This window comes from Symphalangus syndactylus, chromosome 16, assembly GCF_028878055.3.
Source record: "Symphalangus syndactylus isolate Jambi chromosome 16, NHGRI_mSymSyn1-v2.1_pri, whole genome shotgun sequence".
NCBI classification, from domain to species: domain Eukaryota; kingdom Metazoa; phylum Chordata; class Mammalia; order Primates; family Hylobatidae; genus Symphalangus; species Symphalangus syndactylus.
The window spans coordinates 97,478,346-97,501,800 of record NC_072438.2 but is presented as its reverse complement, the minus strand read 5'-3'; the positions used below and the strand labels follow the sequence as shown (position 1 = coordinate 97,501,800).

The 23,455-nt window shown below is 37.9% G+C and overlaps 2 long non-coding RNA genes across 5 annotated transcripts in view; one reads left to right on the top strand and one right to left on the bottom strand.

Annotated features, from left to right (window-relative positions):
- The window catches only part of LOC129464485 (uncharacterized), a 34,841-nt gene extending 14,137 nt beyond the window's left edge, over positions 1-20,704 (top strand). The window contains exons 3-5 of the long non-coding RNA XR_008651609.2: positions 179-400; positions 19,085-19,268; positions 20,334-20,704. This is a non-coding gene — a long non-coding RNA (uncharacterized lncRNA). The remainder of the gene's footprint in view (positions 1-178; positions 401-19,084; positions 19,269-20,333) is intronic.
- LOC129464484 (uncharacterized) overlaps positions 1-23,455 on the bottom strand; it is a 224,324-nt gene that overhangs the window by 113,022 nt on the left and 87,847 nt on the right. For 3 of the 4 annotated variants that reach the window (XR_010116274.1, XR_010116273.1, XR_008651605.2), the window contains one exon: positions 4,465-4,521. The exons of the other annotated variant lie outside the window; for it this stretch is intronic. This is a non-coding gene — a long non-coding RNA (uncharacterized lncRNA). The remainder of the gene's footprint in view (positions 1-4,464; positions 4,522-23,455) is intronic. 4 annotated transcript variants of the gene reach the window in all.

The following is a 23,455-nucleotide window of genomic DNA, read 5'->3' as shown; positions in this document are numbered from 1 at the left end:
GTGTGTAAGACAACTTATGGCTCCTCAAAGATGCCTGCATTCTAACTACTGGAACTAGTGAAAATTACTTAGTGAAGTTACCTCAAAAGAAAAATTCCAGGTATGATTAAGTTAGAATGGAGAGATTATCCTGGATTATTTGAGCAGACTGGAAATTAATCACAAATGTTCCTTGTAGGAGGAGGCAGAGGGAGGTTTGACTACAGAAGAAAAGAAGGCAGTGTGACCATGGGAGTAGAGGTTGAGGTGATGCAGCCACAATTAAAAAATTCCAGCAATCTCAAGAAGCTGGAAGAGGCAAGAATAAGATTGTCCCCTACAGCATTCAGAAGGAGCCAGCCCTGCCAACACCGTGACTTTAGCCCAACGAGACCCACTTCCGACGTCTGACTCCAGAACTGTAAGAATATATTCATTGTGCTATATGAAGCCATTGCATTGGTGGTGATTTCTTATAACACTCATAGTAAGCCAATGCATTCAACTTTTATATTTTCTTCTACAGTCCTAGAATTGGCAATTACTAAAATCAGCACTGGCTGTTTATTTGAGAATAAACGTACTTAGAACCATAATCTGGTTACTGAGTGTGCCCATTGCTTCAGGGGTGCCTTTGTTTCTACACCCTCTGATGTAACAAAGCAAGAGAATGTATGTGTATATACTAACCTATGTATATCCAAATATCTATGAACATTGATAATAGTATATATATATATATATATATATAGTCAGCTATATCTATATTAAGCTAGACATGAATTTGTACTGATGTCCCCAGCTCTAATCCATTACCACATGGATCATTCTTACCATCTCCCTTGCTCATCTGTAACCTCCAACTCCAACAGTGAAAATCTGGGCACTTAGCATCCATCATCCACTTAATTGTTCAATTCTCTGTGTGTGTGTGTGTGTGTGCACGCGCGTGTGTTATCAGTATAAAACTAGCTCACAATCTTGCAGAAAACGGTATCAACCAAAGAGGTTATGTAGTTTCTTTTGCCTGTAGTCTTTCAAATTCTACTAGTTTTCAAATTATTTAAGTCAGCACCATTTTTCCTGACCTCCTTCAGTAAAGATATTTCAAACATTTGTCAGACATCAGTCTTTTGTCACATTCTGCATTCTACTCTGGGATCTCCTGACCGCCTAAATGATTTATTTTTACCAATCTACATACATTAAGGTTACTCTTGGTGCTATAAAGAACTATGAGTTTTGACATATATATTGTATCACATATCCACTGTTACAGTATCAAACAAAATAGTTTTACTGCCTAAAAAAGTCCCTCATAATCTACCTATTTACACCCTTCCCAGTTCCTTCTTCCAGTAAAAAACAATTGATTTTTTTACTATCTCTACATTTTTGCCTTTTCCAGAATGTCATAGTTAGAATTATATATTGCATAGCTTTTTAATTTTTAATTGAGATGCCATATTTAAGATTCTTTCATGTATTTTTAAGGTTTGATAATTTGTTTTTTTTTCTTTGTTGGGTTATATTTCACTATAAGGGTAGATCACAGTTCCTTTATCCATGAACATGTGGAAAGTCATCTTGGTTGATTCCAGCTGTCACTGATTATGAATGAAGATGTTATAAACATTCACACTGAGTTTAGTGTGTTGGCATATATTTCAAATCAGTTCAGTACATATCTAGGAGGGAAATTGCTGGACCATATGCAAATATTAGGTCTACGTTTGTAAGAAACTTCCAAAGTATCTCTCAAAATAGCCATTTTGCCCTCCCACAAGCGGTGAATTAGAGATCCTGGTGTTTTACATTCTTCACTATTGGCATTGTCTTCGTTTTGTTTTGTTTCATTTGCTTGCCATTCTAATGGGCATGCAGTGGTACTTCTACTATTTTGATATGTAATGTCTTATGACAAATGATGTTACCATGTTTTCATATGTGTATTTTCCATCTGTATAGCTTCTCTAATGAGGTACCTTTGCAAATATTTTGCTCATCATTTATTTTTTGTCTTATATTTTGAGTTTTGAGGTTTAATTATTTTGAATATAAATCAGAAATCTGTTTTTACAAATATTTTAACATTTAGCTTGTTGCATTATTATCTTAACAGTGTCTTTTGCCTAACAGAAAATTTAATTTTAATAAAGTATAATTTGTCAATGTTTTCTTTCATAGACCATGCTTTTTGTATTGAATCCAAAATCTCATTAACCAAAGTCACAATGATTTTTTCCTAAGATTTTTTTGTTAAGGAAATTTTACAGTTTTACATTTTATATGTAGACCTAGGATCAATTTTGAGTTGATTTTTGTGAAAGGTGTAATGTCTGTGTTGATATGCATCTTTAAAAAAAAAAAACACGCACATCCACCTGTTCCAGCACCATGTGATGAAAAGACTTCTCTTGTTCTCTGATATTGCCTTTTCTCTTTTGATAAAAATTAGTTTACTGTGTTTATGACTATGTCTGGGCTATTTTGTTTACATATATATACACACACACACACACATTACATATATGATATATATGTGTATTATATATAAAATATATAATGTATATATATAATGTAATATATATATTACATTATCAAAATATGGTCTCTTTTGGTGAGGCTCTCATGTATATATATAATGTAATATATATACATTATATATATATGAACAGGGCTGGTGAGAAAAGTCCTTCTTGCATTGTTCCACATCTTAAGGGGAAAATATTTTGTTTCCCAACCTTAATTATTATGTTAATTATAGGTTTTTTGTGATTATTTTTAAAGTAAGAAAATTTCTCTCTATTCCTAGTGTCCTGAGAGTTTTATCATGAATGTTGTTTTGAATAATTTTTATATATCAATTAATAAAATTACTTGATACTTCTTCAGTTTGTTGATGCAGCAGTGATTGATTTTCAAATTTTGAACCATCCTTGTATAAATGAATAAATCCCACTTGGTGGTGGTATATACTTCTTAATTCACTATTGTATTTGATTTATTCATATTTTCTGGGAGTTTTTTGTGCCCCCAAAACAGGGCTTGATGACTTCTTTTTTGGAATGTTATTATTTATTCGATTACTTAAATAGATATAGACCTATTCAGTTACTTATTTCTCCTTGTGTGAATTTTAGTAGTTTGTATCTTTCAAGGAATTGTTGTGTGGATACTTAGTTATGCAGAATTTCTTATTATCCTTTTAATATACATGGGGTAGAAAGTGATGACTACTCTTTTTTTCTTTTATTTATGGTTTTATAAATTTTGTCTTCTCTATTTTGTTTGTGGCTGGACTGGCTTGGATTTAGGATTAGAAATTTTCAGATCTTTTCAAAGAATACAGTGTTAGTTTTGTTGATTTTTAAATTGTTTTCCATTTCAATGATCCCCCCCCCTTTTTTTTTTGAGATGGAGTCTCGCTCTGTCGCCCAGGCTGGAGTGCAGTGGCGCAATCTCGCCTCACTGCAAGCTCCGCCTCCCGGGTTCATGCCATTCTCCTGCCTCAGCCTCTCGAGTAGCTGGGACTACAGGCGCCCACCACCACGCCCGGCTAATTATTTGTATTTTTAGTAGAGACGGGGTTTCACCATGGTCTCGATCTCCTGACCTCGTGATCTGCCCGCCTTGGCCTCCCAAAGTGCTGGGATTACAAGCGTGAGCCACTCCGACCAGCCTTTTCCCCTAACTTTTATTATTTATTTTATTCTCCTTGTTTTATGTTTAACTTGGTCTTTTTTCTCTAGTTGCGCAAAAATTGATTTCACATCTTTAATATTTTTGAATATATGCACTTAATGCTATATATTTCTTACTAATCATTACTTTTACTATATTCTACAGACATTCATAAGTTTGTTTTACATATTTGTTTAGTGTTATCTATTTTTAAATTTATTTTGAGATAAATAATTCTGTAATTCACATATTATTTAGAAGTACACTGTTCAATGTTCAAATATTTAATAATTTTCCAGATATTTTTATTATTGACTTATAGATTAATCCTATTGTGTTCTGAGAAGATAATTTGTATGGCTTCTATTTTCTTGAATTTCTTAAAGTATAGTTTAGGAACAAAATATTGTCTCTTTTGGTGAGAGTCTCATGAGAGTATGAGAAGAATAGCTATTCTCCTGTTGTTGGGTGCAGTATTCTATAAACGTTAATTACATCAAGTTGATTGATAGTGCTGCTCAAGTCAACTATAACCTTATTGACTTTTTTTGGCCTGGTTGGTCTATCAATTACTAAAAGATAAACTGAAGTCTTCAACTATAAAAGCAAATTTGTCTATCTGCTCAGTACAATCTGTTTTTGTCTCACATATTTTAACACTATTGTTAGATCTTCATGTTAAAGATCCCTACGTCTTTTTGGAAAATGTGTCCTTTTATCATTAAATAACAGCACTCTTTATTCCTGGCAACTTTCCATGATGTGAAGTCTGCTTCATTTAAAATTAATACATATACTCACCTTTCTTTTGAAATATTCTTCTCTCAGATCGGATAAGCTCTGCTGAGTTCTTTCCCCCTGAAAAAAAAAAAAAAAAGGCCTTTTTTAATTATTTCACAATTACTCCTCTCTTCTCTCTGCCATAGTTATGGGAGGATATTTTTCAGATCTTCATCATGAGAACCTGGTAGAGTCCCCGGAGGTAATTTCCATGAATATGTCTCTCCTCCCCAAACTGCAGTCCATACTCGTCCTCCAGCAATTTTTCAGAACTACTAACTTTTCCTTCCAGTTTATAGCTCCAGCATCTTCCGCTGCAGGTAAGGAAATATGAGCTGTGACTCTGGAGTCATCTGTGCCTTCAGATGTCATGGCGATCGTTTTCCCTGAAACCTCAGTTTCATGGTAAGCACAAAAAAATTAGGTGAATTTTAGTTTGTTCAACTTCTCTGTTGGTGTAAGGACTGAAGTGACAGCTTCCAAACTCTTGTTTTGTGGCTACAAATAGAAATCTATAATAACCTTAGAAATGTCTAATAATTCTGATAGCTTTGTCAGTTCTGGGTTGGTTTTAATTAACTGAATCATCTTCTTATTTTGGGTTATATTTTCCTGCTTCTTTGCATACTGATAGCATAAACATCTATTTTGCCTCTGAATGTGCTGAATATTTTTGTATCCATATAAATGTACATATATATGTGCGTGTGTGTGTGTATGTATTTTACATTTTCTTGTATCTGATATGTACCTAAGTTTTTTATAATCATTTGTTCTGTTCCGATCGTGCTTTTAAGATTTTTGGGGATGTTCAAGAGCAGTATTGAGTCAGGAGTGGTTTTGGTTTCACTACAATGACAACATTTTTCTGATTATTCTATCTCACATATTTACATAATGAGATTTTACAGGCTGTCTGCAGAAAACAGCACTAAGGCACTATTTTTGAGTGTGCAGCATTACCTATAACTCTTTCATAGTTTTTCCCCCATTCCCATGTAGTCTCTTCACACACACGCACTGGTAAGTAACCAGCTGATCACTGAGTGTATCGTTTGCAGATCACCAAAATTATCTTTCTGGAAGTTCTCTTCTGTTTGTTTGAAAAAATAAACAAATAAACAAATCAAACCCTCTAGAGAAGTTAAATTTAGCAGAGTTTATTCTAGCAAAGAATGATTCATGAGTTGAAGAGCACTCAGAACCAGGAGAGGTACAGAGAGCTCCACCTGGCAACGTGGGCAGGCAGTATTTACAGACAGAAAAAAAGGAAGTGGCAGACAGAACAGCTTGATTGAATACAGCTCTACATCTGCCTTATTTGAGCATGGTGTGATGAGGCATTTGCCTTACATGAACATGCTCTCATAAGTGGGCATCCTGTCATTCACCAAAACCCAGCTGCCATGATTGGCTGGGACTCAAACATTTGCTACAATAATATACTCTTAGGTTGTAGTTTATTTCTTAAGTTAGGTTGTAGCTTGCTAAGTGTAGAATCAAGATACTTGAGCAAATTTAGGCCAGATTTAATTGAAGAATTCGTGCCTTTTGGTCAGCCTTTTAATTCTGAAAGATTCACCAAAACCTTCGGCATTGAAGCCATGCCCTGTTACCATGGTAATTGACTTGTTTGGACTTAGTATGGAATTCACAATTCATGATGTCAAGCCAGTTGGATGATTCTTTTAATTCTCTTTGTATTTTCATTATTCTAACTGTGGTAAAACAATTTGATGCATAACAGATGTCTCTGTACAATCACTTAGGACTATTGAGGGAACGTGGTGTGCCAGGGAGACTATCATAATGGCTTCCAGGAAGATGATTTGAAAAGACTGAAGCATGACTCCTTAACAGTAGCTACCATAAATAATACCAATACAAACAAAAAATATCACAAGTACCCAGGAAAGTAACCTATTTGTTTATACCAAGTTGTATGTTTGTTGATTTCTTGCAATTGAGTTTTTACCATACCAGATGTATTTATCCAGGTGTATTTGTATACACTGCCATATGTTTAGCTGAAAGATAGTCCAAAGAAATTATTTTATCCAAAACAGTATTAGCAGGATAATTTAAAGAAGTTTTCTGGACAACTGTAACCTTTGCAGTTAAGTCAGATGTAGTAGCTAATGTTTGAGACAGATTTCTAACTATAACCTCACTTACATTTATGCCAAGGCAGAGAAGGCACTTTTCCTTCTTTCTTTTTTTTAGGTGGAGTGTCACTCTGTTGCCCAGGCTGGAGTGCAGTGGCACAGTCTCGGCTCACTGCAACCTCCCCTTCCCGTGTTCAAGCAATTCTCCTGCCTCAGCCTCCCAAGTAGCTGGGATTACAGGCACCTGCCACCACGCCTGGCTAATTTTTTTGTATTTTTAGTAGAGACAGGGTTTCACCATGTTGGCCAAGCTGGTCTCAAACTCCTGACCTCATGATCCACCCGCCTCGGCCTCCCAAAGCTCTGGGATTACAGGTGTGAGCCACCATGCCCGGCCCGAGAAGGAGCATTCTATGAAAAGATGTCCATTTGAAGGAATTTCAATTCCTTCAAATTACTTTTTATTCTATAACGCAAGTTAAGAAATGCAGGCCAATATTCAGTGTCTAGTTGATTGTGGAGTGAGAGTAATACCATTAGAATTCCTAATCTATATTGGATCCTTATTTTCCACTTACTGAGGCATGGAATGTGTGAATGGTTAAATGATTATTATACTATTAAATCCTCCACAAATAAAATTATATTCTGAAGGGACATAACAGACAGTTCTAACAGACAGTTCCCTATGGGGATAACTTGTGCATTAGTAGGCACCAGTAAGAAAGCACTAGTAATACTTATCTAAGGCACCATTATTGAATTATTGCATGGTTGGTGGCTACCAATAATTAAAAGGTTGGAGTTACAAATTTGTGTATGAACTGTTGAATTATCTTTCTTTTTTTTTTGGTATTTGATTTCTGGCCTAATTTAACAGCAAAGCCCTCAGTATAGTGTTTACCTACTGTTAGATTTAAATAAAGAATCTGAATATGTAAATCTAAAAGTCTGACACTATAGAAAGCATCAAATATCACACTCGGAATATCAACAAAATATATTACACAGTGAACCAAAGGTACCTAAGATCATGGAAGGATCTAGGTTTAGCATGACATATCCAACATTCATTCAGTTAAGTTCTCTGTGGAAGCTATCAATGATAAAATCTTAATTTTCACATTATCTTTCCATGTATAGACAGACGATAAACAGTAGGCAAAGAGAAAAATTTCACAGTGACTGTAGACAGACCCTTGGTCTGTGATCTTGGGATAGTTGTGCACTTCCAGGATGTTTTCTTCTGAGGAGAAGCCTCTCTGGTCAGTTTCACCTTGATGTCTCCAATGTGTGTATGGTCCCAAGAGTCTAGAGGGGCTCTTTGAGTTAAGAGATGTGGATACAAGACAGGAGTCTCAGAAGTTTTGCTGCAGGGTAGAACTTGGCATAGTTCCTTTCAAGAGAGTTCAATGGCGGTCTTTCTCTGGTGTTGTTTCCAAGAGACCCAATCTGCAAGTTCTAGATTGTGAAAGGTCTGCCTGTCATCTGTTCATGGGTCATGAAGAGCTTCTTTTACCTGGAGAAAATATACTTGGCCTAGTGTATGAAAGCTTTGAAATACTGGTTCATGTCAGTTTATAAGGGCATGAGGTACATGAGCTTTTATTATTAGAAGAATAGGTACCCCAGTCACTATTTTATTGGGGTCAATTTATGCTTTCCAGTGGCAATGAATCGGATTACCATCAATCAGGAATAACTTTGACCAAGGTAATGCAATTATGCTAGCTTTGCATGATGACATAGTGTTTGTAATACCTTATTTGACTATTTTATACCTTCTCCACTGAAACAATTATCTCTAATGCTGGAGATTTCTCCAGGAATATCCCATAAAGGAAACACATTTTTTGTTCCAACGATCTTTTAGCTACCATTTTAAAACTGTTTTTTCTGCATAGGGAAGTTTCTATACTACCAAAAACATACACAGAAGAAGGCAACTGAATGAATCCATTTGTATTTGTTCAAACAGTCCAGCAGATGATGGAAACGTGTCACCTGAGGATTTTGTTGCCTTACTAGAATTATGGACTTGACAAACCAAAGATTGATTATAAACAACTTTCACAATTTTAGAATAGTCACAAAAACATATTTTTATTATTCATATTATTTTATCTACTCCAAAAGGAGTCAGAATGCAGAGCATTTAATAATGGAAGTGTTACATTTATGCCATGACAGAGAAGGAGCATTTTTTTTTTTTGAGATGGAGTTGCCCAGGCTGGAGTCCTAAGTGTAAAGAACTCGAATAACCAGGCTACCATCCAGGCTTTCCACGAGCCCACACTTTACATTGAATTAAAATCCCCTTAAACACTAGCTTTGTTTCTCCAATTCAGGTGCCTAGCGGTGTTTATTAAATAGATTATCATAGGTAATTTACTTGGATCAATCTTATGAAGTTCATTCAAATTGCACATCTTAATGATTTCAGTATTGGCTGAGTTAGCATGAAAATCTGTCAAAACATTTCCTCGGTGATCAATTAATTCTTGTCTTGCTTGGTGTTAGGTTAGCAGTTTTATGAAACCAGTTTTTCTGTTAGAGTTCTGAAAATTCTTACCCAAGTCTAGTAGTATGATTGGATTTCTAAGAATTTCATATAAATTTTGAAACACATACTAATAATACCTCCATGCAAATATAACTCAGTAAAAGTTTAACAGTACTTATTATTTGACAATGCTTCTCACATAATTTGATATATAAAATAAGCTCAATTAGCTTAAAATATCTTTTTTTATAAGAAGATATATCATTTGGAGATGTTTCAAGGGCCCATCTGGAAAATCTCCAAATTAATCCAGGATTAAGAAAAAGACTTAATTTATGGCCGGGCGCAGTGGCTCACGTCTGTAATCCCAGCACTTTGGGGGGCCGAGGCGGGCAGATCACGAGGTCAGGAGATCGAGACCATCCTGGCGAACATGGTAAAACCCCGTCTCTACTAAAAATACAAAAAATTAGCCAGGCATGGTGGCAGGCGCCTGTGGTCCCAGCTACTTGGAAGGCTGAGGCAGGAGAATGGCGTAACCCAGGAGGAGGAGCTTGCAGTGAGCCGAGATCACGCTACTGCACTCCAGCCTGGGCGACAGGGCAAGACTCCATCTAAAAAAAAAAAAAAAAAAGACTTAATTTATAATTTGACTTGAGGAAGTTTGTTCAAAAATATCAAGGATGTAAACACTTCAACAGAATAGAATCACCAGCCACTGTGAACAACAGTCATTCGTTTCACCCAAGTGGTAATTTAATGACTTCAAACAAGAAAAGTTACACAGTTGTAGAAAAATTGTAACTTTTTTAACAGGGATGTCTCAGTTCTCTTAAAGTATCATTAATCTACTAAAGACAAGATGAAGCACAGGAAATTATATTGGTAAAACATAAATCTTTTTTTCTTTGGCCAATTATCTAAAAAATAAAGAAAAACCTTTCACAATTTCCTATTAAGAAAAAACCAATACTAAAGAAAACTTTGTTCTTTTAACACAGAGGACCAAATTCTAGCTCTGCATTATTGTACTTTATTTATTTATTTACTTATTATTTTTGAGACAGAGTCTCACCCTGTTGTACAGGCTGGAGTTCAGTGGCATGATCTTGGCTCACTGCAACTTCTGCCTCCTGGGCTCGAGTGATTCTTGTGCCTCAGCCTCCCAAGTAGCTGGAATTACAGACGTGCACCACCACACCCAACTAATTTTTGTATTTTTAGTAGAGACAGGATTTCACCATGTTGGCCAGGTTGGTCTCAGACTCGACTTCAAGAGATCCACCTGACTCAGCCTCCAAAAGTGCTGGGATTACAGGCATGTGTCACCTTGCGCAGTCTGTATTTTTTACATTGATGCTTAATTTGTAGAAAAATTTATAACCAATCAATATCGTGAAAATGGCCATACTGCCCAAGGTAATTTATAGATTCAATGCCATCCCCATCAAGCTACCAATGACTTTCTTCACAGAATTGGAAAAAACTACTTTAAAGTTCATATGGAACCAAAAAAGAGCCCGCATTGCCAAGTCAATCCTAAGCCAAAAGAACAAAGCTGGAGGCATCACACTGCCTGACTTCAAACTATACTACAAGGCTACAGTAACCAAAACAGCATGGTACTGGTACCAAAACAGAGATATAGACCAATGGAACAGAACAGAGCCCTCAAAAATAATGCCACATATCTACAACTATCTGATCTTTGACAAAGCTGACAAAAACAAGAAATGGGGAAAGGATTCCCTATTTAATAAATGGTGCTGGGGAAACTGGCGAGCCATATGTAGAAAGCTGAAACTGGATCCCTTCCTTACACCTTATACAAAAATTAATTCGAGATGGATTAAAGCCTTACATGTTAGACCTAAAACCATAAAAACCCTAGAAGAAAGCCTAGGCAATACCATTCAGGACATAGGCATGGGCAAGGACTTCATGTCTAAAACACCAAAAGCAATGGCAACAAAAAACAAAATTGACAAATGGGATCCAACTAAACTAAAGAGCTTCTGCACAGCAAAAGAAACCACCATCAGAGTGTACAGGCAACTTACAGAATGGGAGAAAATTTTTGCAACCTACTCCTCTGACAAAGGGCTAATATCCAGAATCTACAATGAACTCAAACAAATTTACAAGAAAAAATCAAACAACCCCATCAACAAGTGGCCGAAGGATATGAACAGACGCTTCTCAAAAGAAGACATTTATGCAGCCAAAGAACACATGAAAAAATGCTCATCATCACTGGCCATCAGAGAAATGCAAATCAAAACCACAATGAGATACAATCTCACACCAGTTAGAATGGTGATCATTAAAAAGTCAGGAAACAACAGGTGCTGGAGAGGATGTGGAGAAACAGGAACACTTTTACACTGTTGGTGGGACTGTAAACTAGTTCAACCATTGTGGAAGTCAGTGCGGCGATTCCTCAGGGATCTAGAACTAGAAATACCATTTGACCCAGCCATCCCATTACTGGGTATATACCCAAAGGATTATAAATCATGCTGCTATAAAGACACATGCACATGTATGTTTATTGTGGCACTATTCACAATAGCAAAGACTTGGTACCAACCCAAATGTCCAACAATGATAGACTGGATTAAGAAAATGTGGCACATGTACACCATGGAATACTATGCAGCCATAAAAATGATGAGTTCATGTCCTTTTTAGGGACATGGATGAAGCTGGAAACCATCATTCTCAGCAAACTATTGTAAGGACAAAAAACCAAACACCGCATGTTCTCACTCACAGGTGGGAATTGAACAATGAGAACACATGGACACAGGAAGGGGAAAATCACATACCGGGGACTGCTGTGGGGTGGGGGGAGTGGGTAGGGATAGCATTAGGAGATACACCTAATGCTAATTGATGAGTTAATGGGTGCAGCACACCAACATGGCACATGTATACATATGTAACAAACCTGCACGTTGTGCACATGTACCCTAAAACTTGAAGTATAATAATTAAAAAAAAGTTAGCCATCATCTCAAGTTATTAACTATAGAGATAAAACAAGCTTATTTTACCAGCAAACATAGGTAAGAAAGGTTGTATGTCTGAATTATATTTAATCCTGAAAACTCTGAAGATACAACTGTTTTAATCAAATCAACAATATTCTAATTTGCCAAAGATTACCTAATCCACATAAGCTTGAAAAGATTTATGGTTATTTCTTATTGTTCTGAGAAAATAATTAATATAAGCATCTATTCTTATTAAGCCAATTAAACAGAGCTTTTATAAAATTTAATTTTGGCAATATCATAAAAAGATAGCAAATTATTACACATATATATATCATACATACAGACATATATAGCTATATAGACAGCAACAGATCTTGTAGCTGCCATTGTGAAACTTTAGCCACGTTCCAGGTACAATAATACAAAGCTCACTAATTTACTAAACAATATTTGAATTCATTTTTTTCCAGTGGAGTTTTGGGGAATATCAAGGACCATGACAACATAAAAGGGACGGGTAGAGCTGGCGGAATGTAAAGTCAGCCAGGTCTTCAGAAAGGAGATCTCAGCTGACAGTTTCCCAGGCGGGATGTAGGATCAAACAGAAAAGCACAGAGGACTAACTCTTACAACTATTTTTTTGGAAAGTGGTTCAAATGTCAATTGGACAGGCTTGGTCACAGTGACCTTTCAGACTTGATTTGAAACCTTCACGACAGTAATATTCTTTTTTTCTTTTTTTCTCTGAGAGAATTGCTGATTATTTTCCCAGGAAGGAATGAAGCCACTGGGGGCTACCTCTAGTGGAGATAATCCAAGCTAAACAAAGTAGACCCATCAGTTGACTGGTGTAAAATGGACAATTTCTTCTTGGTTTGGCTGTTTACAATTAAGGCAGACATCTCAGAGCACAGGGGTCTTTATTTTGGGATCTCTCTGTTTGGGTTTGCATATGGAAGTCTTCTTGGTCCCCACAGCTGTAAAGACATGCACCTGTTTGCCTTTTATAAAAAGTGTATCCACTGTAATCACTGTAACTTTGAGTTACTTTTACTAAGATTCACCCATTTCTCCAGAAAAAAACAAGTTCTGGGTCCATAGTTCTTCTACATAAAACTGGCAAGAGTTCCATACTCCTAAGATCCAAATGAATCCATGATTCCCTGTCTTCTAGTAACGTTGACTACCTACTTAACCTAGTCCAGTGCCTGCGTGACCCAGTCAAACACCAGAGACTTCCTTACAGGACTCAGTCTTATTACTATCACAACTTCCAAATCAAGTACTGATAAAAGATACTCAAATAAACTCAGAGCGCTAAACATGTAAGTTTGTGGATCTAGGATCAGAGAGAGAACTAACCCTCGACTCCAACTGCCGCAAGAGATGAATGGGCCCAGTAGGTATCTTCCATCGGTCACCTACTGTTCCTGGGGGTCAAGGGAGATTTACTTTGGATGTGACTTCTGATGCCAAAATTTTAAAAGAATAACTTTAGATAAATTAAATTTGACAGGGTTTATTTGAGCAAAGAACAAGTCATGCATCAGGCAGCATTCATATCCAGGAGTAGTTCAGAGAGCTCCACCCAGCAACATGGGCCGGCAGTATTTACAGACTGAAAAAAAGGTAGTGACATACAGAAATGCTTCATGAGTTACAACTTGGCATGTGCCCAATTTGGGCCTAGTGTAATCACTTGGCAGGCTGTGATTGGCTGAAACTCAGCTACTAGTTATAAAAACATAGTTTTAGGTTAGGCTGTAGTTCTCTAGGGATGCACTCAAGATACAAAGGCTTTAAGCCAAATTTAATTTCATTTAACTTAACCCTTTTCTCCAGGACTATCAGGAGAACTACAGCAATCTTGGTTTTCCTGGATTTTCAGGTTCATCTGCTCAACACAGGGAGACTATCAGGCCTCTCCTTGGTGCCCCCTACCTGTATTGTGGTCTGAAAACTCCCTTGAGGCAGACATGCAGCCAAACTTAGGGTTCAGCTTGCGTGTTTCTCAGCTCTCCGGAATCGCCATTCTGTGTGCGAGTGTGTGTGTGTGTGTGTGTGTGTGTGTGTGTGTGTGTGACAGAGTTTTCCTCTTATCATCCAGCCTGGAGTGCAATGGTGTGATCTCGGCTCACTGCAACCCCTGTCAGGTTCAAATGGTTCTCCTGCCTCAGCCTCCTGAGTAGCTAGGATTACAGACGTGCAACACCATACCCCACTAATTTCTGTATTTTTTAGTAGAGAAGAGATTTTGCCATGTTGGCCAGGCTGGTCTCGAACTCCTGACCTCAGGTGATCTGCCCACCTCAGGCTCCCAAAGTGCTAGGATTACAGGTGTGAGCCACTGTGCCCGGCCTTTTTTGTCTTTTTATAACTGGTTTATTTCATTGAGAGGAACGTCTTAAAAGTTTATCCATGTCGTACTATGTATCAGAATTTCCTTCCTCCTTAAGGCTGAATGATATTCCATTGTATGTAATTAGCACATTTTGCTTATGTGTTCATAGACACTAGGGTGACTTCCACCTTTTGGCTATTGTGAATAATATTCCTGTGAACATGGGTGTACAGATATTGTCCAAGTCCCTGCTAGGAGGATTTGCCCCAGAATAGTGGCTTCTTGAACTTTAATGTTCATGTGAATCACCTAGAGATGCTATTCCCATTAAACAACCATTGACATTCTTCACAGAATTAGACAAAACTATTTTAACGTTTATATGGAACCAAAAAAAGGGCCTGTATAGCCAAGATAATCCCAAGCAAAAAGAGCAAAGCTGGAGGCACCACGCTACCCAATTTCAAATTATACTACAAGGCTACAGTAAGGGATCTCCATTATTCTTGCTTCTTGTCCAATGTCTTGAAAACCACTGTTTTGTGTATTTTGTCTGTTGCTTTTTAGGAAAGGGTAAATCCAGTCTTTGTTACTCCACCTCAGGTAGAATCATAAGTCCCCATGTACATAAAATTTGATCTAATTTATGATGTCACATAAAAGTCCCCTTTACTTATAACTTAAGAATAAATAATAAAGGAGAAGAAATTTTTTAATGTTCTGTTTCAGATACTTAACTTTTGGAAAAGTGGTGCTCAAAAAAAAATCTTAGAGTGAATTCAGCATGTGAATTTGGGGAAAATTTACTTAGCAATGTTCTAATACATCACTTTAAGGCCATCATATGAAATAATCAATTTAATGCCCACTAAATTGAGGGAGGAGACTACTTTCTACTACACACATAGTTAGAGGAAAGCTGAGAAATTACATGGAAACAATTTCACAGCCATTCTTTATCACTTACTCTATGGTTGACCAGAATGAGAGAGAGTGTGTGCAATGGCTACTTGCACAGAGAAGGTGACAGAGTAAGAGAAAGAATGAGACACAGAATGGTGGACAGAGAGAGAGAGAGAGAGAGAGAGAGAGATTCATCTCTGAACCTCTGAACCTGGGTTGCCAGCCGTGGTCACAACCACATTTTCAAGGGTGGCAGCTGCTCGGTGTCACTGTTCTTTAACTTTTTCTTCTCACAATCACCTGGTTCATAAAACCTTTACATAAAGAAGTACCCAAATGTTACCTTTTTCTTCTTCCTGAATCTCATTTTTATGTTTTATCTGTAGTCACAGATACTTTGTGCTAAGGCTTGAACTGTGTCCTTGCAAAATTATTATGTTGAAGCTTCAACGTTTGGCATAATGGTATTTAAAGGCGGGGCCTTTGGGAGGTAATCAAGGTTAGATGAAGTCATGAGGCTGAGGCCCTCTTGATGGGATCAGTTCCCTTCTAAGAACAAGCACCACAGATTTCTCTTTTCTCATACTCCATACACAGAGAAAAGGCCAAGTGAGGACCCAGCAAGGAGGCAGCTGCCTGCCAGCCAGCAAGAGGCCCTCCCCAGGAACTGCCCATCCTGGCACTCTGATGCCAGACTTCCAGCCTCCACACTGGGAGAAAATAAATGTCTCCACCTCCCAGTCTACGGTATTAATATTTGGGTTATGGCAGCCTAAGCAGACTGATACACTCTATTTTTACAACTTATATATATTGTCCTTCCACCATCAGTGAATATAGCCTGTCCCACAAGTAATTTTGTTCTTTTAGATGATGCATTGCTGGGCCTTGTGAGAAAGGAGCATGAGGAATGGTGCCCTTCTCCAGTCCTGAGATCAACCTCATGTGGTGTTCTTTGGCCAGGGCCCTTCACTGGATGTATCAGTGGGAAGGCAGGCACTTTGTTATGCTTGTCTCAAGAAAGAGGTTGGATAGAATCATGCCCACATGAACCCAAATGGGCAGCAGGTTGGATGAAATAGTCACTTTTCAATCTCATATCCAATGGCACAAACAGTTTTGGAAAATGAAGTGTACATGGACAGACAGGAAGAGACTGAACCCTCCACACTGCAATGAATCTCCTCTTTGTGGATAGGTGAAACCTGGAAACCACACATCTTCACTGCCTCACCGTCTCCTTCCTCTTCCACTTTCAACACCCAGGAGCTTGGACTTGCCTTCAGCTGGCTCTGATATGCAAATGCTTTCTCCTTTTCTTCCTGCACACTCTTTCTTTTCTAAGAATGTCCATATTTTTCTCTGCTCCAGCTAGTTACTACCCAAGACTCCTCTCCCATGTGTCAGATTCAATGTGCTTCAAAAATGTGCAGCCACGATATTTTAGTTTTCAGGTTATAAACTCTTCAAAATCATCATAAACAAATGTTGTCTCTAAAAATGTCATTGAATATTGATTCATTTACTTGATGGAGAAAACTTCCATGCCCACATATAAATTTTGAAAAAGATTTTTTTTTTTACATCAAAGCCTAATGTCAACAAAACAAATAAATAAGCAAACACCTCAGCTGTCTGGGGGAAGAATGCAGGAGTAAACCATCTCCCCAACTCCCAGTCTTGGAGTAGCTGCTGGTTGCGGGGATAAGCCCTGGGGTGCCTCTTTGCAATGAATGTGGCATTAGAGGCACAGGGGCCATGCAGTGTCCCTGTGTGTGAGTGGCAGTGAGTTTGAGAGGGAAGAGTAATTAGAAGAATTCCGCTGCAAACGAAGCACACATTAATATCTAAATAAATTGCTCAGTTAAAGGTCTTTAAATACATTTAGTAAAAAATTTGATCAGCTTGGTGGTAGATGCATCAACACGTTTGATTTTCTGTTTGTCTGTTTATATCATTCTTTCCCTAATATAGCTTTTGGCAGTACGATAATGCTTCTGCTGTGTTTCTACTGATACACACATGACTGAAACACGCTGCCTGACATGCTGGCATTACCAGGTGCAAATTACAGAGGCCAAAACCACTGCCCAGGAGAGGTGTATGATCAGACCAGAGTTTCTGTGTGCCATTGTGATGGTGATGGTAATCACTCCTGAAATGGAAAAATCTTTAAATTAAATTGTATTTAGAGGTTCATTGAGTTTCCAGATCTTTTTTTTTTTTTAATGAAGCAAGTACACTTATAGGATCCTTCTTGAAACTGTACAGTAGAAGATTGGAAGTGAGGATACTTTCCATGCAGCTCAAGATACTCCTCAGACCTTCTATGCCCAGGGAGGCCAGAGGCACCGCATGAAGGACCAATACTTCCAGGCCCTTGCTGGAAAGCTGCTGCAGGGTACATGGAGCCCTCGAAGGATTATAAACAAGGCATTAGTATGCTGATCAATCCTGTTGGCATCTCCAACTTGGGTTTTGAATTTTAGGTGCAATAGAGAAGCAGTGTTATAGTGTTAGATTTTGATATGGTTTGGTTATGTCCCCACCCAAATCTCATCTTGATTTGTAGCTCTCATAATTTCATGTGTCATGGGAGAGAACCGATGGGAGGTAATTGAATTATGGGAGCAGGTTTTTCCCATGCTATTCTCATGATCATCAATAAGTCTCAAGAGATCTGATGATTTTATAAAGGGCAGTTCTCCTGCACATGCTCTGCCTGGTGCCATAGAAAACATGCTTTTGCTTTTCCTTCATCTTCTGCCATGATAGTGAGGCCTCCCCAGCCTTGTGGAACTGTGAGTTCATTAAACCTCTTTTATAAATTACCCAGTCCTGGGTATTTCTTCGTAGCAGTATGAAAATGGACTAATACAACTTTCAACAGTGTAGTATTTGCTTTCTTCTCGTTCTCACCCACCAGCTCTGGGGTGCTCAGTGCACCTTGTCTGGTTGCAGGTGCTGATGTTCTTCCTGGATTTTCATTCCCCAAGTGACTTCATGACCTGCAGATTCCCCATGCCCCAGGTTCCCATTGAGCACCTTGACAAATAACTCTCTTCATTTAGCAATTCAGTTCTTTATCGTTTTTCAATTTTGGGAAAAGAAAGCAATGACTTTGCTCCCTATGACATAGCCTGTAAGCATATTCATAGTGGATCAAAAAAGCAGATGGTTGTTTTATATCTGACCCAGGTGCCTGTGCTCACCTGCAGCACCTGAACTGCTAATTGCATGTGCAAATGTGCAAATTAAGACTAAGCACAAACTTACAACTGTCTGAACTCCCAAGAAAATGTTTAATTTTTTAAAAACAAGTGTTGAAAATATCAACTTTTCATACAAGAGGTTATTTTTATTCAATTCTCTCAATTAAATTCATCAAAACAAATAATCAGATTCTTCCATAGAAAAAAATTGCAAAGATGCTGTGATTTATAATGCTTCTAAAATTTTTTAATGCTGAGAAAAAATATAATAGAATAAACACATTGTGGGGAAATAGGCAAATATGATGAATTCACAAACTGAATACTTTAAATTTTTCATATTCAAGAATGTGTGACATCCCACAGTTTGACTGCCAAGTTTAGATGCCAGTGGTGAAAAGGAAGGTTCTGTTTTATGAACTGAAGGAATTTCTGTGCTGGTAAATGAAGTCGCCATGCAAAGTTTATAATCTGCTTTCACTGGAGATTCAAACAGAGATGTGTTCTGTGAGTTCCATCATTCTTAAAATAATTTGTTCCCATTTTTAATGTTGTTTCTTCTCTTTCCTCTTTTTCAGCATAGCAAAAATTGATTAGCAAACAGACCTGACTTCTACAGCTGAAGCCTTCTCTTTTTCCAAGACCAAAACCCAGTAAATGAACGGCATCACAATCTCTGAGCCATGGAGCACATTTTCCCGCCCTTTGCTTCCAGAAGAAAAATATTTAGAGGCTGATCTTCGGGAAACTTTCTCTTGGCAGGTGTCACTTTATCCTTTTGCTGAGCTACCTCACTTTGAGCATAAATCCCATTTCTCTATCCTGTCCTTTCCATTGTGAAAAGTCTTCACAAAGTACTTCAAAAAACATGTTTCAGCCCATGTCATATGAGTAACCCACAATCTCCTATCTGTTATTTGTAGCCAGGATAGTCACATAACTTATCATCAAAACAGGACACTTTTGAGAGTGAACGATGATGGTATTAATAATTTTGCCAGGACAACAGGCACAACCCAGAATTTAGAATCATCCAAGTTCTGACCAGATCGGAAGTTCTGGAAAGACTTTATCCAACAAGCCCCTGAGCATATAACCATTTATGCTTCATTAACACAAAGTAAATGCTTAATATTTGTTTATTATCATGATGACCTGCACAATAAGAACCAAAACCAAGCCAGATAGTGTAGAACTGGCCTGTTCAACTGGCAGTATTAACAAACAGCACCTGCAAGAACAGATTAGTACCAAATAGCAAATGGATCATACAAATTTAATTCTTTACTTGATTCCAGAGTAATTTCCCCATCAGCAGCAGAAGGTATAGAAGAAAAACCTCTCGCTCAACAGTTCATGCTCCTCTTGTCTTGGTATTGATATTAATGCCAACAAAATTAGTAATTTGACAATTAGTTTCCCACTTACCTGAGAAGACATGAAAGGGAGAAAGAAAGTATTTTAACTAGATTATAATGTGGCTCTGACAAGTCAGGATCCTGTCATGTTATAGCCTTCCAACTTTAACATTTTCATGTCTGCTTGGCAGGTTATTAAAATAAATGAGGGTGCATTGGGCTGCTGCTGTGCATTTCCCTAATGGGAGTTGAGGAATTTGCAAGCCACCGATGTAAATTGACCGATCTCAGAGACTGAAAGGATTTAGCTAAAGTGGACAATTAGGATCGTTTCTGCACAGCTGAGTGAAATATTCCTTGTTATTTTAATAATTCAGGCCCAGAGTAATTTTCGGAGGCTGAGTTTGTCAAGATAATGTGCCTTGTGCTTGTCTGCTTGTCATTTTTAACTCAGTCTCACATGTTACAGGTGCAGTCTAGCTTACAAAACAGGAAAATCATTCACTGGAGAATTTGCATATGGAATACAGATACATTGCATGGAAAGAAAGCCAACCTGGAGATTGACAGGCAGCTGTGGTGTGAATGCCTCATGATGGTGAAAGTCAGGATGGTGGATGGATGCTGCACTGCTTTGTTGATGCAGTTATGAACATTATTGGGCAATATGCATATGCAAGTGTGGTCCACATTCAGCACATTTACCTTGTGTAACCTACACAGGTTCAGTAAAGAGATTTGTAAGACCATGGTATTCCCCCCTGGTAGACCCAAATGCTCACTTTCAGCTCAGTTTTATCACAGAGGCTGAGGGAATAATATCTTTAGCTTTTAATAGCAAGACACATTTAGGAAATTATACATGAGTTGAAGATAGAGAAATTCTGGAACAGGAGAGGTCGTCAGTGCATTTCTGCAAGTAGAAGCTTGTTTGGTCAGATAATGTGGTCTCAACAGATTAAAACATCACTGATTAAATTGATTGGTATAAAACTATAAGTGATCCATTCTTTCATTCCGTGTATTAGATGGGAACAGCCAAATTAATTTGAAATCAAGAAATTATTAAAATTCTCACTGAAGGCCCAACTTCTGCCAGCCCTTTTCTGGAGCCCTACGTGCAGTATCTCTTTTAGGTGCTTACTGGGAATTGAATGACCTTTGAAGAGTATTCAGACTGTCATCTTTCTAGGAACTCCACTCAGCTTCACTGGAACAATTCTGTTCCTATCTGGTTTACTTTTACACTTCCACAAAATAATTTAGTGGAAGATGTAATTTATACTAAACATATCATCATCAACACCACCACGAATACTGAAAACATTGCTATAGGAAAGAGATTTTGTAATGTAAGTTAATCGAAGATTGAAAACACAGCCAAGATTATTAGCTAAATTTTATTTAGTATGAACTGCTTTATCACAGTAATATGTCTCTACATCCACCTAAATAAATTTATTTTAAAATTAGGTGCATGGAAATATAATCTCACACAACACATTGTAAGGTGAAGAGGTCTAAAATGACTGGGACACTCCAAATAAATTACTTAAGGATTGCCCAAAACATTAAGTTTCAATGTTATTACAACATCAGTAGTCTTTTGTCCTTGAACTCTTATGGAAGATGATTGCGTGCAACAGAGAGCCCATAGGTTACTTTTCCCCTTATTGGAGTGTCCTTCTAGCCTGGAGTAATTTTGAAGTCTCTGGTTGTTTTTTATTGTGTCATGCAATATAAGGGACTTCTGTGTTGAAATAGTGAGTCCTATGTCTCTGAAAGAAAGAAGAACTTTCCACTTGGGCACAACACTCCATCACAGGTCAGCTGAGAAGCTCAGGCTGGAAGAGAAACCATATTTCAAAACAGTGGCTCTTCAAAATTACTCCAATATGGCTTTTCTAAGCAGGTGACTAACGTGGGAAAAGAGAATTTTTCTTTGGATTTCTGGGCCAGTGATGGCTGAATTACACAAACTGAACCATAAGCAAACAAACCAGCATGCAAAGCCAACCCAGAGCATCCTCAGCCTGATGTACCTTCAATGTTTCAGTCCATGCAGGGCGAGCTCTGCAACCTTCTAGACTCTAATTGCTGCCTTATTTCCCACAACCCAGTGAGTGTCATTGGGCAGTATGCATATGCAAATACAGGCGGCACCTTGGTCCAAGACCTGTCAACTTCTGCGTGCATCAGGGTAATGGCAATCACTCGCTGAATGTGCTGAACAAAAGCAAGACGTGCTTCTCATGTAGAACCCAGGCAAGTTGAACAGATGCCCTGACCAATCTCTTTCAAGCAGTGGCTTAGAGATCACGATTCCTTCCATTGTGCATCTCTGTCATCTCAGACAGTATCTCTTCTAGCTTGTGAGCAGAGACAGAGAGTGAGCCGAGAATCTCATGGGCTGTTAGAGGCCAGGCTCCAAAATAGCAGAGACCACCTCTACCTGCAGCACAGTGACAGAAGCTGTCCCAGGCACCCAATCTGGCAGAAGGTGAGTCAGGGAAGGAAAGCAGCCCTGGTGTCTAGGAGGCTAGTGAGCATTTAGGGGATCTCTGTCACAAAAACCAACAAACTGGACAACAGTGACATTTCAGTATCTGACACAAGTCAGAAGCTGTAAAATACTGAGTAGACAACACATAGAGGCTTTAAAGGGCACATGATACATATTTACCATCAACAGATGGTCCAAAAATAGGCACCTCCATGGAAAATGTGCAGGGAGTATCATCTTAAAAATAGCATATTTAAGAAATGACTTTGGAATTTTAGGAGCTTACTCAGATGGATATTTTCAGTTGTTTTCTCACTAGCCAAACCACCACATCCGTCCTTTCTGCTGATCTTACGGTTACATATTTTTCCACTTTCTTGTTCTCCAGTGAGAGGGGACTTGGCACATCAGCTGCCCCACATATATCATTCCTTTGGATCACCCACAGCTCCTAGCATTAGCGCAATTGATGTTCAATACTAGAGTACGTTAAATTAACGTATTAGACTCCAGTAGATTATCAATAAATGAGTAAAGCTGAATTATAATTGATTAGAAATAATTTTGCATAAGCGCCTTCATCAGCTTCATAATTAAAACTTGTCACTCAACTTTAAATTTGGCCAACTAGGTCACAGGCAGCGGGGTCTGTGGAACTAAGTATGTATTGTAGATGTCCCAGAACTGAATGAAATTACCACAATTATAATTAATCAATTTTGTGACTATTTGTGTTATGATGCTCTCTTTGATTAAACAAATTCCCACTTGGGTAGTCTTCACTTCGTAAGTTGATTAAGAGAACCAAATACCATTTCTGACTTGAAAATCCATAATAAAAAGGAGACATCAGCTGTCAATGCCAAAACACCCATGAAGGTGGCTTGGCATTTCAGGGAAGAGAAGGAATTTGAAGAACCAGTCCAGGATCACAAGTCATTTTAGAATCCAACTAAATCTTCTCACATTGGTTTCATTTTTCCTCTGGCATCCTAAAAGTGACATAGCTTATGACTAATAGATACAGTGTCTCACACAAATAATCACGTGATTGTGCAAATGCACTTAGGTCAAGGTGTGGTTTGCCT